The sequence below is a fragment of the Citrus clementina genome, unplaced genomic scaffold (genome assembly GCF_000493195.1).
Source record: "Citrus clementina cultivar Clemenules unplaced genomic scaffold, Citrus_clementina_v1.0 scaffold_8, whole genome shotgun sequence".
In the NCBI taxonomy this organism is placed as follows: domain Eukaryota; kingdom Viridiplantae; phylum Streptophyta; class Magnoliopsida; order Sapindales; family Rutaceae; genus Citrus; species Citrus x clementina.
The window spans coordinates 12,437,502-12,452,679 of record NW_006262022.1 but is presented as its reverse complement, the minus strand read 5'-3'; the positions used below and the strand labels follow the sequence as shown (position 1 = coordinate 12,452,679).

The following is a 15,178-nucleotide window of genomic DNA, read 5'->3' as shown; positions in this document are numbered from 1 at the left end:
CCTATTGAGCGTTCTCTTGTCTTTGCAGACAAGTTTCCTGATAAAATCCTTGATAAAACTCAATTGCAAAGATTTCTAGGAAGTCTAAATTATGTTCTTGATTTCTATCCTAATATCAATAGGATGTCCAAACCTTTGGATGACAGGCTAAAGAAGAATCCTGTTGCCTGGACCGATGAGCATACTAAAGTAGTTAGACTTATAAAGAATTCCGTAAAAAGCATCCCATGTTTATTTCTTGCAAATTCTGCATTACCTAAAATTGTTGAAACTGATGCATCAGATTTAGGTTATGGAGGCATATTAAAGCAAAAAGATAATGATAAGGAACAGATAGTTCAATATGTTTCTGCACATTGGAATGAATGCCAAAAAAATTATTCAACCATTAAAAAAGAAATTCTTTCCATTGTTTTATGCATTTCAAAATTCCAACATGATTTATTAAATCAAAAATTTCTACTTAGAATCGATTGCAAAGCTGCAAAACATGTTTTAGTAAAAGATGTTCAAAACATTGCATCAAAACAAATTTTTGCACGATGGCAAGCCATTTTAAGTGTTTTTGATTTCGATATTGAGTTTATTAAAGGTGATACAAATTTTATTCCTAATTTTCTAACCAAAGAATTTTTGCAAAACAGATAATGCCGCCGAAGAAAAGAGACAAAGGTAAAGCTGTTCTTAAAGATGCCGAACCTACAAAAACCCCCAAAGAACCTCAATCTACTCCCTCTAAAGAAAAATTACTTTCTTCCGCTATGCCCATTAAATCCTGGATTGAAATGGTCAAAGAACAACAAGAAACCCAATACAAAGCCATCTCCTTTGAACAACAAGTAAAAGAGTGGATGGAATCCATTACAAAATCCCCTTAGCTTATGCTTGCCTTACAAGGCATTTCAAAATCTAAAGCCCTTTCTCAAATCCCTGAGGAAGAAAAGCAAACCTCTAAAGAGATTTCAAAACCTCTTTCCCAAAGCCAAAATGTTGTTTTGTCTGGTGAAAGTTCATCTACTCAGATTGTACTTTCCCAGCCAACCTCTTTAAAGAAAACCTCCGATTGGTATGATAAAACTCATTTCCAAAATGTTTCAACAATGGAAGATGGTTTTTACCACACTAATCCTTTCCAAGCAATTTTAAAGTTTTTTCCTAAAGGCTGATTTTTTAAACCTTGGGATTTAACAAAACCCCAGTCTTATTATCAAAGTATTTTAGAAGCCACTGAGTCTGTGAAATTTAAACATTTCTTTCTCAGTGAAACCCATTCTGATCCGGCCTATTCTACAGCCACCATCTTAAAAGTTTTAAGCCCAAAACAATGGGGTGACTTACTCCATAATCAGAAACGTTTTCCCTCCAATTTCCAAATGCGTTTACCGCACTGTTTGGTTTTCTCCTACTGGGATTACCAACAAGCTTGGTTCAACACATTTTTTATTCAAAACCCAAAGAAATCCCATTCATGGTTATTTTTCTTTAATTCAAAAATAACTGTCCAAAGCCTTCCCAATTGGTTTAAACAATGGTGGAACCATTTTGGCCCAATTCCCGATATCCTAACACCAAATGCAATCTACTGTTTAAATTTGTTTAAAGCCCATTATACTCCCTCTGAATCCGAGAAAAGGTTTCCCCCCTTTCTCTGTTTCTGTACAAATTTCTTCCTCCCATGGGTATGGATGTGGAATCTCAGGTATCACACCCAAGAAACCCAGCTTATATTACAAAGAACATTTAAAGTAAAATGGTGGTCAAAGTTCGATGAACAGTCAAAATTGACTGAAGCCTTAGTTCGAAATTGGCTCTCTGCCAAAGGATTTCTCCAACCCACCATTAAAAATTCTAAAGCTCAGCAAACATTCTTTACCCAAAAATCCAAAGCCCAATCTCTTTTAGCCAGTGCCAAAACTGAAGAAGAGTATTTTAAAGTGATGCAATAGCTTTTTGGCACACGGTCTGAAACGTTTGTTGCAAGTTCCTCTTCAAGCACCTCCGGAGACGAAGAGCCCTTTATTTCCCTTGGTGATGAAAATGAAGACGATTGCTTCGGCATTTTCTCCCCTATAAAGCATTAGAGTTTTACATTTATGTATGTTAAAAAAAAAGAGTAATTTTCTGTATTTTCTTTTGTATCTTCGGGTGGTCCTTTGGACACAAGTGAGAGCGCACATGTCTCTTCACCCGTATAGTATTTCAACTATTGTACAAAGAACCTACTATTCAAAGATACGATCCAAAGGTTACTGTTTCCTCAAGCTCCGCTACAGTGAACAGTGATGACTTCCAAAGATTACTGTATGCTACAGCTCTGCTACAGTCTACAGTTTAAAAATTTTCAATTTGTATAAAAATCGAGAGGAAGACTAAGACTCCTCAGGTTTTTCATTTCTAAGTTTAGAGCTTCTCTCTCTTCTTTCTTCTCTTCTCTCTCTCTCTTTGGGAATCAGGAATCCGAAGGGTTCAAGGAAATTTTTCTGTTCACAGAATAGTTCCTTACCTTCACAATTAATTTCCCTTTCTTCTTTACAAAGAAAAATCAATCAATGTAAGCATTTTATTTTCAATTTATTTTAAAGCATTAAAGCATTTGTAATTTTATTTAAAGCTTTGCATGCATGTTTAAATTTCTGTACTTTAATTTCAGCAATTTACTTTAAAGCAATTTAACTTTATGCATCCTCTACAGACTGATCTGTATCAGATATGCTTTAAAACTGCTACGTTCCTCTGAGGTAACGAGACCAGATCTCAATCCTCAGTTATAAATCTTCTTTTCTCCCTCCTTTCCCTCAGAGCACCATTTCTGGGAACCAGATCTGGTACTGTGTATGCACCCAAGCCTTTTAGATGCATGTTTGTTGCTAGGTTTGCTAAAGAATTTAATAAATAATTGGTAAAGAATCTTTAAAAATTTGATCAACCTCGTTTAAAAAATCTAATAATTACTCGGTAAAGCAAAATTAAAGTGGTATATCGGCTGGAAAATCTGGACATGCGGATTATTGATCTGTTGTAAGTCAGATCTGGATCCTATAGGCTCGGCTTTGATTCGAGCATTGACCAGGGAACCAAACGCCACGTACCGTTTTAATTATTAAAATATTGACCAACCGCGATCCAAAGCAAAGTTATTTAATTTAAATTTGGTAAAATATTCTAAAATTTGATAAAGCCGACCCAATTCGAGCAATTGTTTATTTTGAGTTTTTAATAATCGAAATCCAACGTAAGCACATCCATCCTTCGATCCTATTTCTTTTGTTTTCTCATGAAATCTCTTGGGGACAATGTCCTCTCTTATGCAATTCAAATCGGCACCAGTGTCAAAAAGGGCAATGGCGTCAATTGCAAAATCATCAGAAAAAATTAAAGTGATTTTAATTAAATATTTTCTCATGGTGATTTGTTTTAAAACAAATAGAAAATCATTGGGTACAGATTCAATGTTTTCTAAGCTTTGATCATTGTTATCACCATCATCAGAATTGGATTCATTATCCGATTTATCCTGTAATTGTTTTTGTAAAAGAAGTTGGATAATTTCATAATCACCTTTTTGTTTTTCTTTTAATTCTCTAATCTTAGATTTGATTTCTTTGATCTCCTTTTGGAGGTATTGAATGTTGGGGATAGTTTTCTTTGTTTTCTTCTTATCCAAAATCTCAGTAAGATCATAAGAACTCTTTTTAACAATTGGAACTTTGGAAGTCTCTGCTTTATTAAAATCTAGGGTTTTCAAAAGCTTATCAAGATATTCTTTTTGAAGATTTGGATCAGAAATATGTTTTACGAGCTCAAGAAAGATTTCTTGGTCTTTAGTCAAAACATTGATTTTCTTTAAATAAAAGTCTGTTTCAGAATCACTACTGCTAGATGCAGAGGTATCTGAGTCAATAAGCTCATCGACCTGAAGGGGACTACTATCTCCCGACATGAAAGACTCAGAGTCAGAAGACTCTATAAGAAGAGGGGCAACTTTGGAGAGGATTTCTTCATCAAGGCCAAGTTCATGAAGCTTTCGATTCATTCTGCAATACTTTGTAGTATGGCCTTTTATACCACACTTATGGCATATGGCTTCTTTCTAGTTGAAAAGGGCTTTGTGTTTAGGTTTAAATTCTTTTTTCTTAGAGAAGTTGGGCTTCTTGTAAGGCCTCTGGGGTTTCTTATAAGAAGATTCTCTAAATTTCTGGGGGGCTCTTTGACATTCGCCTTCGTACCAAGCTACCATTTTCTCAAAGTAAGCCAATCAACAAAGGTTGTATTCCTATCTGGATGGCTCCAAGGTGTAAACCCTTGTATCCCTGCAACTTGTACCTCTCAAAGTAAGCCAATCTTTCTCTTGGCTTCATTCCGTCAACGTTCCATTTGGTTCGACTTGGAGAACAACATGGCCTTGGTTGAGTCTTACTGGGTCGGGTTATGGAGGAAGGCCCCAGTCGCAGCCGGCTTATGGGTTTTAGCCTGGAATGCGAAGGCCCGTGTACAAGATGGGATTTTCTCACTTTGTTCAAATTCTGCACTAAAAACCATATAAAAATCCTCAGAAATCATTGTCCAGTCCATCTTTTCTAGTTCGAAAGAAACGTACCTTCCTATAATCTCTACCAACGAGGTTACAAGGTACAAGTTGTGCACACATATACAAGGGTTTACACCTTGGAGCCATCCAGATAGGAATACAACCTTTGTTCCTAGCTGGAAAAGACGTTACATGCTTTATTGCTATTCTAGATACTAGATGGAAAACCTTTGAGAAAGCCTTGATTACTATTGTTGAAGCAGGACTCAACCAAGGCCATGTTGTTCTCCAAGTCGAACCAAACTTCACCCTTGACATACACAAGCCATCCCTCACAGACGCCATTAAAGTATTGATTCAGGTCAATGGGTTAACCATGAAGCCTGATGAGTCTGCCTTGGCGATTTACCACTCCATCACCTCTAAAGTCCAAACACATATGTTCTCTATGAGCAACTTTGGAAGGCCTATTACCAGATTCCTTGCTGGTGATGGCAGAGTCTTTCAACTCAGGACTTATAGGCAAAACCATCTCATTTTTCCACCACAATGGATCAATAAGTATGAAAAAAACAACAGGCCTTAACAGATCCATGAGGTCCCAAAGATTAGTAGATTGCAAGAAGGAAGGGTGTCAGTCTCTTTTCCTACAGAGACCAAAGCCCTCTATCCATGTGAAAAGTGCCAGCTTGAAGGAAAGCATCCCTCATTGTGCACACATATGCCAAGGAGAACTACCTCTTGCAGAATTATAGGTCCAGTAAACATGATTACTACCCCAGACCTTGACAATGAATTTATCAAGGATATCCCTGGTGGTATGTACGCGGCCAAATGGGTAATACAGAAAAGTAACCCAACTGAGTTTGGTCCGATCGAAAAGGCAGTCAACTGGTCAAACATCAATGCTGTGGAGCAAAACCAGACTCTGAGAGACATCATGGTCACTCAACAGCAAATTCTTGCTGACTTAGCTGTGATAAGAAAACAGTTAAAGAAGACCAGAAAACAGCATAAGATGACTATCCAACAGTTTTCACAACTGCATGACAATGCTGCCAGATCCATAAACATGATTGTCATGACAGGAGCTGCAGATGAAGATGAAATGGAAAGAACGAGGGAAAGCTACACCAAGAAGAAGGTGTCCAGACACTAGAAGAGCAAACCCACAAAACCATGGCACATCTGGGAGGAAAATGCATCTGGAAATTGTCAAAAGGCATTTTGGAAAAGCTATGCTCCTCCTCCTCAATATCCATGGCCTCAGAAGGCTACAGGGTGGGACGAAGAAGATGATACTGAAGATGAGACAAGTATCTCTTCTGATGATACTATAAACCAGCCCCCTCCTATACCAATTCTCATGCAAAGAGTCAATCCTGCAAATCCATTCTATGTGGATACCCGAGCAAGATTTACCACATCAACACAAGAATAGGGTCAAACTTCTGATCCTAGCAGACAAGTACCAACCCAGAATCCATCAGGAACAATGCAGTTCACTGCCCCAGAATTTACTGCTCAACCAGCAGCATCTGGAGTAGAATCTTTAGCTAATCCAGCAGATCAGGCACCACATATTGATGAGGTGTCTCAAGGAGAAGAATGGGAAACCCGAGTACAACTTGGGCACTCAACAACTGGGAAAATGTTTTGGAACGTTGACGGAATGAAGCCAAAGGAAAGATTGGCTTACTTTGAGCAAATGGTAGCTTGGTACGAAGGCGAATGTCAAAGAGCCCCCCAGTTGAGCAGAAGATCAGCAGCTCTAAGGCTGATAGCAGGGTTCGTCGGTTCGTTAAGACTATGGTGGGGACGAAAACTCACAAGAGAATAAAGACAACACATACTCAGCAGGGATGACCCTTGTGGAAGCCTTCTGGAGAATCTATCATTAGATTTTCTAGGCCAGTTCATAAGAGAAGAAGAAGTTGCAGAAAAGCAATTTCTCCAAAATAAATGCTGTGATGTTCGAAAGATGGAAGAATACTACCTGGAGCAAGAAATGTTGTACTATACCTTTGACAAAACATCAGACACCATCCACAGAACGTTCGTGCAGAACATGCCAGGACCAGTTGCAGAAATGATGGAGGCAAAATTCAAAGCTGATGCAATTGTTGATCTAGCACAGCTCAGCCTAGCTCAACTCTATCAAATGTAGATGGAGCTAATCCAGAGTCATTGCCGATCTCAAGACTTACAAAAGCACATGAAGCAGATTGAGAAATCCTCTCTGCAAAAATTCTGTAGTGAGGAACCAAACAAATTTGGTTGCCAACATACAGAAAAAATGTGCTCTTGCAATACTGGCAAACGGAGAAAAGAAAAACAGCCCTGGAAACCCTACAAAGGAAGGAAATACTGTTTCATCAAAAAACGGAAACAAAAGAAGGGCTCAGGAAGGTGTTTTATCTCTGTAAAGAAAATTATTTGTTTTATGTTTAGTTATTTGTATAATTTATAGTTGAGATGTTGAATAGAGTAATTTTTATATTTATACTATTTTAAACAAGTTTTTAAGTTTTTAAATTTAAATATGTTAGGGGAGCAAAATTTAAATTATTTAAATATTAAAAAATTAAAAAAATTTGGTCGGGCTCGGATAAAGCCTAAGTCCGACCCTGAATTGACCCGGGGTCGCCTTGAAAGTTTGATATTCGGATTTTTTTTGGAGATTGGGCCCTTTGCTTATCTTATCGAGTTAGGCTCGGACTCGACCTGGTAAATTGCCATTTCTATTAAGAAATCTTTTCTTCCTTATTGGCTTAAGAAAAAGTGAACTATTTCAGAGAAAATGGTAGTGGGAAACTTTTCCTCCTTGTTGGCATAAGAAATAGTTATCTATTCCAAAGAAATATTGTTAGGAAACTTTTTTCTCCTCGTTGGCGTAGGGAAAATTGAGCTATCCCGAAGGAATTTTATCAAGGGACTTTTCCTCCCTGTTTGTGTAGAAAAAAGTAAAATATTTCAAAAGAATATTATTGGGGAGCTTTTACTCGTTATTGGTGTAAGAAAAGTTTTTCTTCTTGATGGTATATTGAAAAGTGAACTATCCTAGAAAAATACTACTAGCAATGTTCCTCCTTGTTAACATAAGAAAAAATAAATTATTCTAGAGAAATATTATTAGAAAACTTTTCTTCTTTGCTATCCTAGGTTAGTTTTTCCTATTTGTTGGCATGGAGAAAAAATGAGTAATTCCAGAGGAATAATATCATAGAACTTCTCCTCCTTGTTGATGCAATGAAAAGTGAAATATTTCAGAGGAATATGATTAAGGAAATTTTCCTCTTTACTGGCGTAGGGAAATTGAACTATTCTCTAAATTGAAGTTTCAGAAGAATTTAAATTATTTCTTGGATCAATTTCGAAAAGGAGTGATTCCAGAAGAATGTTATTAGGAAATTTCCTCCTTCTTGGAGTAGGGAAAAGTGAATTATTCGGAAGAATGTTATCAAGGAACTTTTTCTCCTAGTTGATCTATGGAAGCTTTACCTCATGTTGGCCTGGGGAGTAGTGAACTATTCTAAAAGAATATTATTAGGGAACTTTACTCCATGTTGGCTCATGAAAAAGACTATTCTAGAAGAATATTACCGGGAAACGTTTCCTCTTTGTTGGCCTAGGACAAAATGAATTTTTTTGGAGGATTATTTTACGGAACTTTTTCTCCTTGTTGACCTAAGAAAATTTTTCCTCTTTGTTGGCCTAGACAAAATTTTCCTCCCTGCTAGCTTAAGGAACAGTAAATTATTCTCCGAAAGAATATTGTTAGGGAAATTCTCCTTGTTAGTGTTTTCGAAGGAATTTTGTTAGGGTTATTTGCGTAGGGAGAAGTAAAGTATTTATAGGAATATTACTATGAAACTTCTCCTTTTTGTTGGCCTAGAGAAAGTGAATTATTCAGGAGGATTATGATTACGGTACTTTTCCTCCTTGCTGCTTAAGAATGTTTTTCTGCTTATTGATCTAAGGAAAAATTTCCTCCTGTTTAACTTAAGGAAAGTGAATTATTCTCTGAAGGAATATTGTTAGGGAACTTTTCCTTCTTATTGGCATAGTAAAAAATGAACTATTCTGGAGGAATATTACTGGGGAACCTTTCCCCCTTGTTGGCGTACTAAAAAATGAAATATTTCAGAAGAATATTATTAGGAAAATTTTCTTGTTAGTGTAGAAAAAAAATGAACTATTCTAAATGATTGTTATCATGGAACTTTTCCTCCTTATTTGCCTAGGAAAATTTTTCCTCCATATTAAAGTCCAATTTCTATCTATTACTCTGATTTTGTGTAATACAAACAAATTAAAAAGATGAATGTTCTTTAAAGTGGGAAAGCAGTTTTATCATTATGTGCACTCTTTCTTCCCTTTATATTTTCCGGTAGCTCAAAGATACATGTGCCAAAACACTTGTGAGTTAATAATGGAGTCATGGAGTTTGTTGGGGGTGATATTAAATGTATAAAGCCTTTTATTGATCTTGTTTTCTAGGTAAATAAGAATTAATAAATAAGAGGGAGCATTAACATGATAATAAGCTTGGAAAGAGCCAAAATGTAAATAAGAATTAATAAATAAGGAGGTAAATAAAAATTAATAAATAAGAAAGAGCATTAACATGATAATAAGCTTGCAAAGAGCCGAAATGTAAATTGCGTAAATATAAATGTTAGATACGGAATCATTGTTGTTAGATTATGACATAAAGTTATTTAAATGCACGTCAATTTAATATCCTTTTTCATATAATTCGTCTAATAAAGTGAATGTGTAGGTTTTCGTTAGCTTCACTCATGGAAGAATAAAAAAGTGCCAAGGAATAAATAAATTGGTAGAAATGTAAGTAAGTCAATATAGCTGTTACAGAATTAGCGTAATTACAATAAACAAGATGAAGATAATGAAACAAAAGATGAATTAGTCTTGAGCTTAGTTTCAGAGACTATTTTAATCCTTTTTTTTTATCTTGGTTGTCATTTGACTAGAGACCTAAAGTTCAAAGTCTTATGGAGTGTTTACTATACAATAAGGGGAATCGAAATAAAGGAAAGGGAATTAATAATTTGTTTACTTGTTAAAACTGAGGGTGAGAACATGAATAAAGATAAAACCATCCCATTATATGTCCACACAAGATCAGGTTTGATTACTGGGGTTTTGAATTAGGTAGAGGATTGGGAATTAGAACCTCATACCACTGAGAGACAAAACCATCCCATTATATTTATAATTTTCCCAAAATACCCTCTTTGCAATAAAAACTAAAAAAGGAGAAAAAAGCCACAAAATTGGCTCTATCAACCAGAACTAAAGAAACAATTGGCTGCAGCACCTTCGCCAATTGAGTAGCTTGTCACTAGTCGGATTCATCATTGATTGCAACCCATGTTCGTCGCTTGTCATTAGTCAGATTTATATTCGCTGTCATGGTTAGCTTATCCATCGTCATAAAAGAACCAATCGATGATGATGATTATTGATGGTAAGACTATTGACATTGATGATTTTTTGGGATAATAATGTTGATGATTGATGATGATGATGGTTATTATTGATGATGTAATTGTGATTATGATGATGAAGATGATGCGATTGTGATGACGATGATAAAGATGAAACTAAATTGTGATGTTGATGACGAAGAAGAAACGAAATTGACAAGAGGAAGAACAAGATAATTATGATGATGATTTGTCGTCGATGAAGAAGATGAAATTGACATGATTAATGATGAAGAAGTATCAAAGAATTTGCAAAAGAGAGAAAAAGAAAACAGCGAAGAAGAAGAAGAAAAGAAGAGAGAGAAAATAATAAAAAAAGAGAAAAAGTCTAATTATAATTATCATTATAACTATTATAATTTTAACAATAATTTTTTTAATAATAATATTCATAATCATATAATAAATAATAAACCAATGGCAATAATAGACTAAGGGTATTTTAGTAATTTACAAAAATTCATTTCGATTATAGGGTAAAGTAAATACATCAACGACAATCCAGCTCATTTCGATTTTGATTCCTATAGTTAAAGTAAATAATTTATTCTAATTCGCATTCCTCTTTTTGATTCCAACTTATTCTGATTCCACCTCATTCTAATTACTGATTAGTAAACAAACCATTATACTTATAAATGAGATAGTATATATGGTCACTCTAAGGAAGAGTATTAATTATTCCTACCTCCCTCATAAGAGGTCGAAACTAACTTCCACCCGTAGGAAGGTACCTTTTCTTTTGTCTTATTTTAATCTAACCCTTGGATTAAAAGTAGTAAAATCCAACATGTTGTAAAAGGACATGTAATGAAAGAAGATGACTAGTTTGTCCAGTAAAAAAATCACAATTAAAAGGACACCAACATCAGCATTATCAACACGAGCTTCAACTCCACCACCTCCAGCAATGACAACAGAAACAATCTAACAACCAAAATATAGACAAAATAAAAGAAAAAAAAAACAAAAAGTAACATAATAATTAAAAAACAAAAAAAGACAAAAAAAAAAGCCAGCCGGAGAAGGAAAACATCCCTTCTCGGCCGAATCTTGTCTACATCCTAGCCTCTATTACAATAGTATGATAGGTTAGTGTGGCTCTGTGTGTCTGTGGTTGTGGTGGTGGGGCTTGCTTATAGAAGGCGGGAGCTAAGGTTTGTTGGTGACGGTGGTTAGGTGTTGTGGATGATTGGCAGGCGGCGGCAACATAGGTTAAGCTTGGTGAACCGACAAAGGTGGTTAAAGTTTGTGAATGTTTGTAGTGATGGCTAGGGTTTGTGAGTGGCGCTGATGGTGGTGGTTGTAATGGCAGTCACGGTGGTTGTTATAGTTTTTGGATTACGGCTAAGGATTGAGATGGTGATGATGATAGTAAAGGGTTATGGGTGGTGGTAGCGGCAGCGGATGAAAGGGAAAAATTAGGGTTTTTGTACATAATTTTCTCTTGCATAGTCCATTGAAATGGTCGTCAATTGAAATTCAATTTCACGTTGCAAAAAAATAGTCATTAGATCAACATCTCAAATATCCAATTGCTACAACACTGGATGATAAAATAAGTTATACCTTCTAGTGGATGGAAGGTAGTTGGACCTCTTATAAGAATGGAAACTCTATTAATCATTTCTAATTTTTTTGTGGGACCCACCATTTGATTACAATTATGCCTCTCATTTAGACAAGTAAACATATCATTTTTTTTATTCCTTAATTCTTATTCCAGTTGCCGCTTAGTGAACATGCAACTACTATGTCAAGACTCACATTTGCTGCTAAATGTACATACGTTCTAACACTATATAAGATAAGCTAGCATTATAAAAAAATTTTAAACAAAAATATAATTTGAATGTGTATCGTGTAGTAAACATTATTTTTAAAATTGTATCTTCAATTATGCCTGCCTAATTTGTATTCCTATTTTTGTTTTAAAAGATATAGGACACATAAAATCAGTTTTAGCATTTGTAAGGATCTTGCAGTTTTGGATTAGGAAAAAGCAAACACAGTTTATATTTCATGATGATATAATTGGTGAATATTGTTGAAGATCTGAATAATTTTTTTTGGATTGATTAAATCATATATAAACTCACAGTTTAATGTATATTTTATTACCAAATTGTAAAGTTGACTGTTTTGGATCTATGCCCCATTGGTTTCTAGTTTTTTGAATTTTGATGGCTTTGTTGATGACTCTAATCGTGGATACGATCAGTTGGCTAATGGCGTTGTCTTTGATTTTTGATTTTCTGTTATTTCAGGTTCCTTATTTTGTTGTTTTTTTGTTACTATTGGTGGTTTAATATGATATTTGTCTGTGTTGATTTGCTATCAGTTTTTGGCATTTTTGCTATTATTGGCTTCTAAGTTGGTTTATTCTATTGTGCCAAAGATTTGACAACTAGCTGTTGAGTATTAGAAAATGCATATTTATAAAGGAGAAAACCGTCATTTTACATTTCAAGTCTTACTAACAACCCTTACTTTTATGTATTTAACCTTCTTGTGATTTAATTCCATGTGTTTTATTTTAATTAAGTATTTTATGTATTTTAGGGGCATCGTAGTCATTTCACGATAAACGAGAGATCAGATGGCAAAACGGACATCACTTTTGAACTCAGGACAGTCGAAAACCTTAGGAGGAGCATAAAAGGAAAAATGACACTGTTCACATGTACGGTACTATTCACGTGTACGGTACTGTTTACGTTACTGTTCACGACACTGTTCACATAGACGGATCGATGACGTGGCATTGACTGATGATGTGGCATGATCCTATTGGGCTAAAATTCTTATGTACTGTTGATGGTGACGTGGCAGTATATCAGTGGACGAAAAATCTCGCGTACGGCACATGCATCACACAGGATTATTTTCAACCAAACCGCGTCACTGTTCACTCGGGTCAAACCGTGTTACTGTTCATCCGGGTCAAACCGCATACTGTTGACTGATGACGTGGCGCAATCCTGAGTGTCCAAACTGTTTTTAATCCGATGGTCATGATTTACTCCATGTATCTATAAAAAGGGGGCCTCCCCCCTAATTTGATATCTCTGAATCCATTTTTGGGATCCATTTTCTGTAATTCCTTCTTCATCTTGTATTTTCTTCATATTTTAATAAATTTCCATTTTGTCCTTAGTTCAATTATGAGTGGCTAATTTTCTTTCAAGCTTGGGTTGAAGGTGAAGTCTCAACATGTGTCATGGGCTTAATTTGGTAAATTTATTTCCTCTTCCCCTCTAGTTTTTGTGGATGTTTTGACTTATCGTCGACAAATAATAATATTCTTGTCTAGTACCGCCTTGGTTTCAACGGCCCTCTAGTACAAGATTATTATTATTTGGCACGATAAGCCCTTAGCACCATATTGATTAGAGCGTGGTTCATGAGGTATGAATTCCCCCCTCATGATTTAATTGGCATTAATACGGATTATTTAGCCCATGATGCATGTTAATACGGATCCAGATACCCAAGTACGTTATTTCAATAGATTTCGCTTCAATTTATTCTCGCCATTGCAATTCCAATTTTAGAATTTATTATCACCATCTCAATTCCAATTTTAGGATAATTTAAATCACTTCCACCACAATTTCAACCACCCATTTACAAAATTAATTCTACATATAATTAAAATCCACCTCCTCATGGGATCGACACTCGTCACCATTGATCTATACTACAATAGATTCGTGCGCTTGCGAGTACATTAAAATTTGTACAACAAGTTTTTGGCGCCGCTGCCGGGGAGGTAAATAATTTTAATTCATAGAATTAATTTTTGTGAATAATTTCTTTTAATTGTTTTCTTGTAATTTTTTTATTAAAAAAAAGAAAAAAAAAGTGAATTTACATTTAAAGGTTAGTATTTCTTTCTTTTTCTTTTCTTTAAAATTCTGTAATTTAATTTTAAATTTATTTTTCTTTGTAATTTTTTTTGTTTATCTTATTAATTTATTCTTAGTTAATTTATTTCACGTATTTTTTTCTGTGTATTTTTATAGTAAGATTGTAATAGCGCGATAAGGTTAGTATCGTAATTTCTCTCTCTTCTTTATTTTTATTTGTTTTGCTCCCATCTTTATTTTCATTTTATTTGTTTTGCATGCATGGTCGTAAGTCATTATTACCTAATCTTGAATCTATAGACCTTGAACTAGAAAAAACACTTCACACACACAAACAAATTAAAAATAAAATGGATTTGCAACCACAGGAGAGGCCATTTAAGGACTACTTCAGTCCTTTAGCTAATTTGAGCACATCATGCATAAGATACCCAAATGTAGCTGCTAGGAGCTTTGAACTAAAACCTAGTGTGCTAAATTGTCTCCCCACATTTTCTGGCCTAGAAAATGAGGACCCATATAATCATCTGAATGATTTTCATGCTATTTGTCAAACTTTTAAATACGAGAATTTTTCAGACGATGATGTTAAACTCAGATTATTCCCATTTTCTTTAAAAGATAGAGCTCGTTCATGGCTTAATACATTGCTTGCTAATAGCATTGCATCATGGGAACAAATGGTAACTAAATTTTTGAATAAATATTTCCCAGTGCATAAAACCAATGCTATTCGCAGGGAAATTTCAGAGTTTACACAGAGAGAAGACGAGCAATTTTTCGAAACATGGGAGCGATTCAATGGGCTACTCTTGAAGTGTCCACATCATGGGTACGAGAAATGGCACCAATGCCAATACTTTTTGGAGGGATTACTACCAAATGTGCAAGAATGGCTAGTGGCAACAAGTGGAGGAGAGCTAATGTCAAAAAGTGCATCAGAAATTTGGGAATTCTTCCAGCGACAAGCGGATAATTCCCAACAATGGAGTCGATCACTTAGGAATACTAGAAGAATTAAGGGAGTAAATGAGGTTCACATTGGCGAGTCAAGTTCAGAAATTAAAGAAGTCAAAGCGATAATTGAAGGTCTCTCTCGACAAATAGCATCGTTATCGACTGCTAAATCAACAGAGCCATATGACCATGACTCATACTCAGATCAAGCCAATGCCATAGGTGTAATGAGAAAACCATCGAATTACAACCCATACTCCAACACATATAACCCTGGATGGAGAGACCACCCCAATTTTTCATGGTCTCAATGA

General features: G+C 35.2%; 1 non-coding gene across 1 annotated transcript; it reads right to left on the bottom strand.

Moving 5' to 3' along the window:
- Positions 1–14,638: 14,638 nt before the first annotated feature.
- LOC112096513 lies at positions 14,639–14,742 on the bottom strand. Its single transcript, XR_002904416.1, has one exon. It is a non-coding gene; the product is annotated as a small nucleolar RNA R71 (small nucleolar RNA).
- Positions 14,743–15,178: the final 436 nt, after the last annotated feature.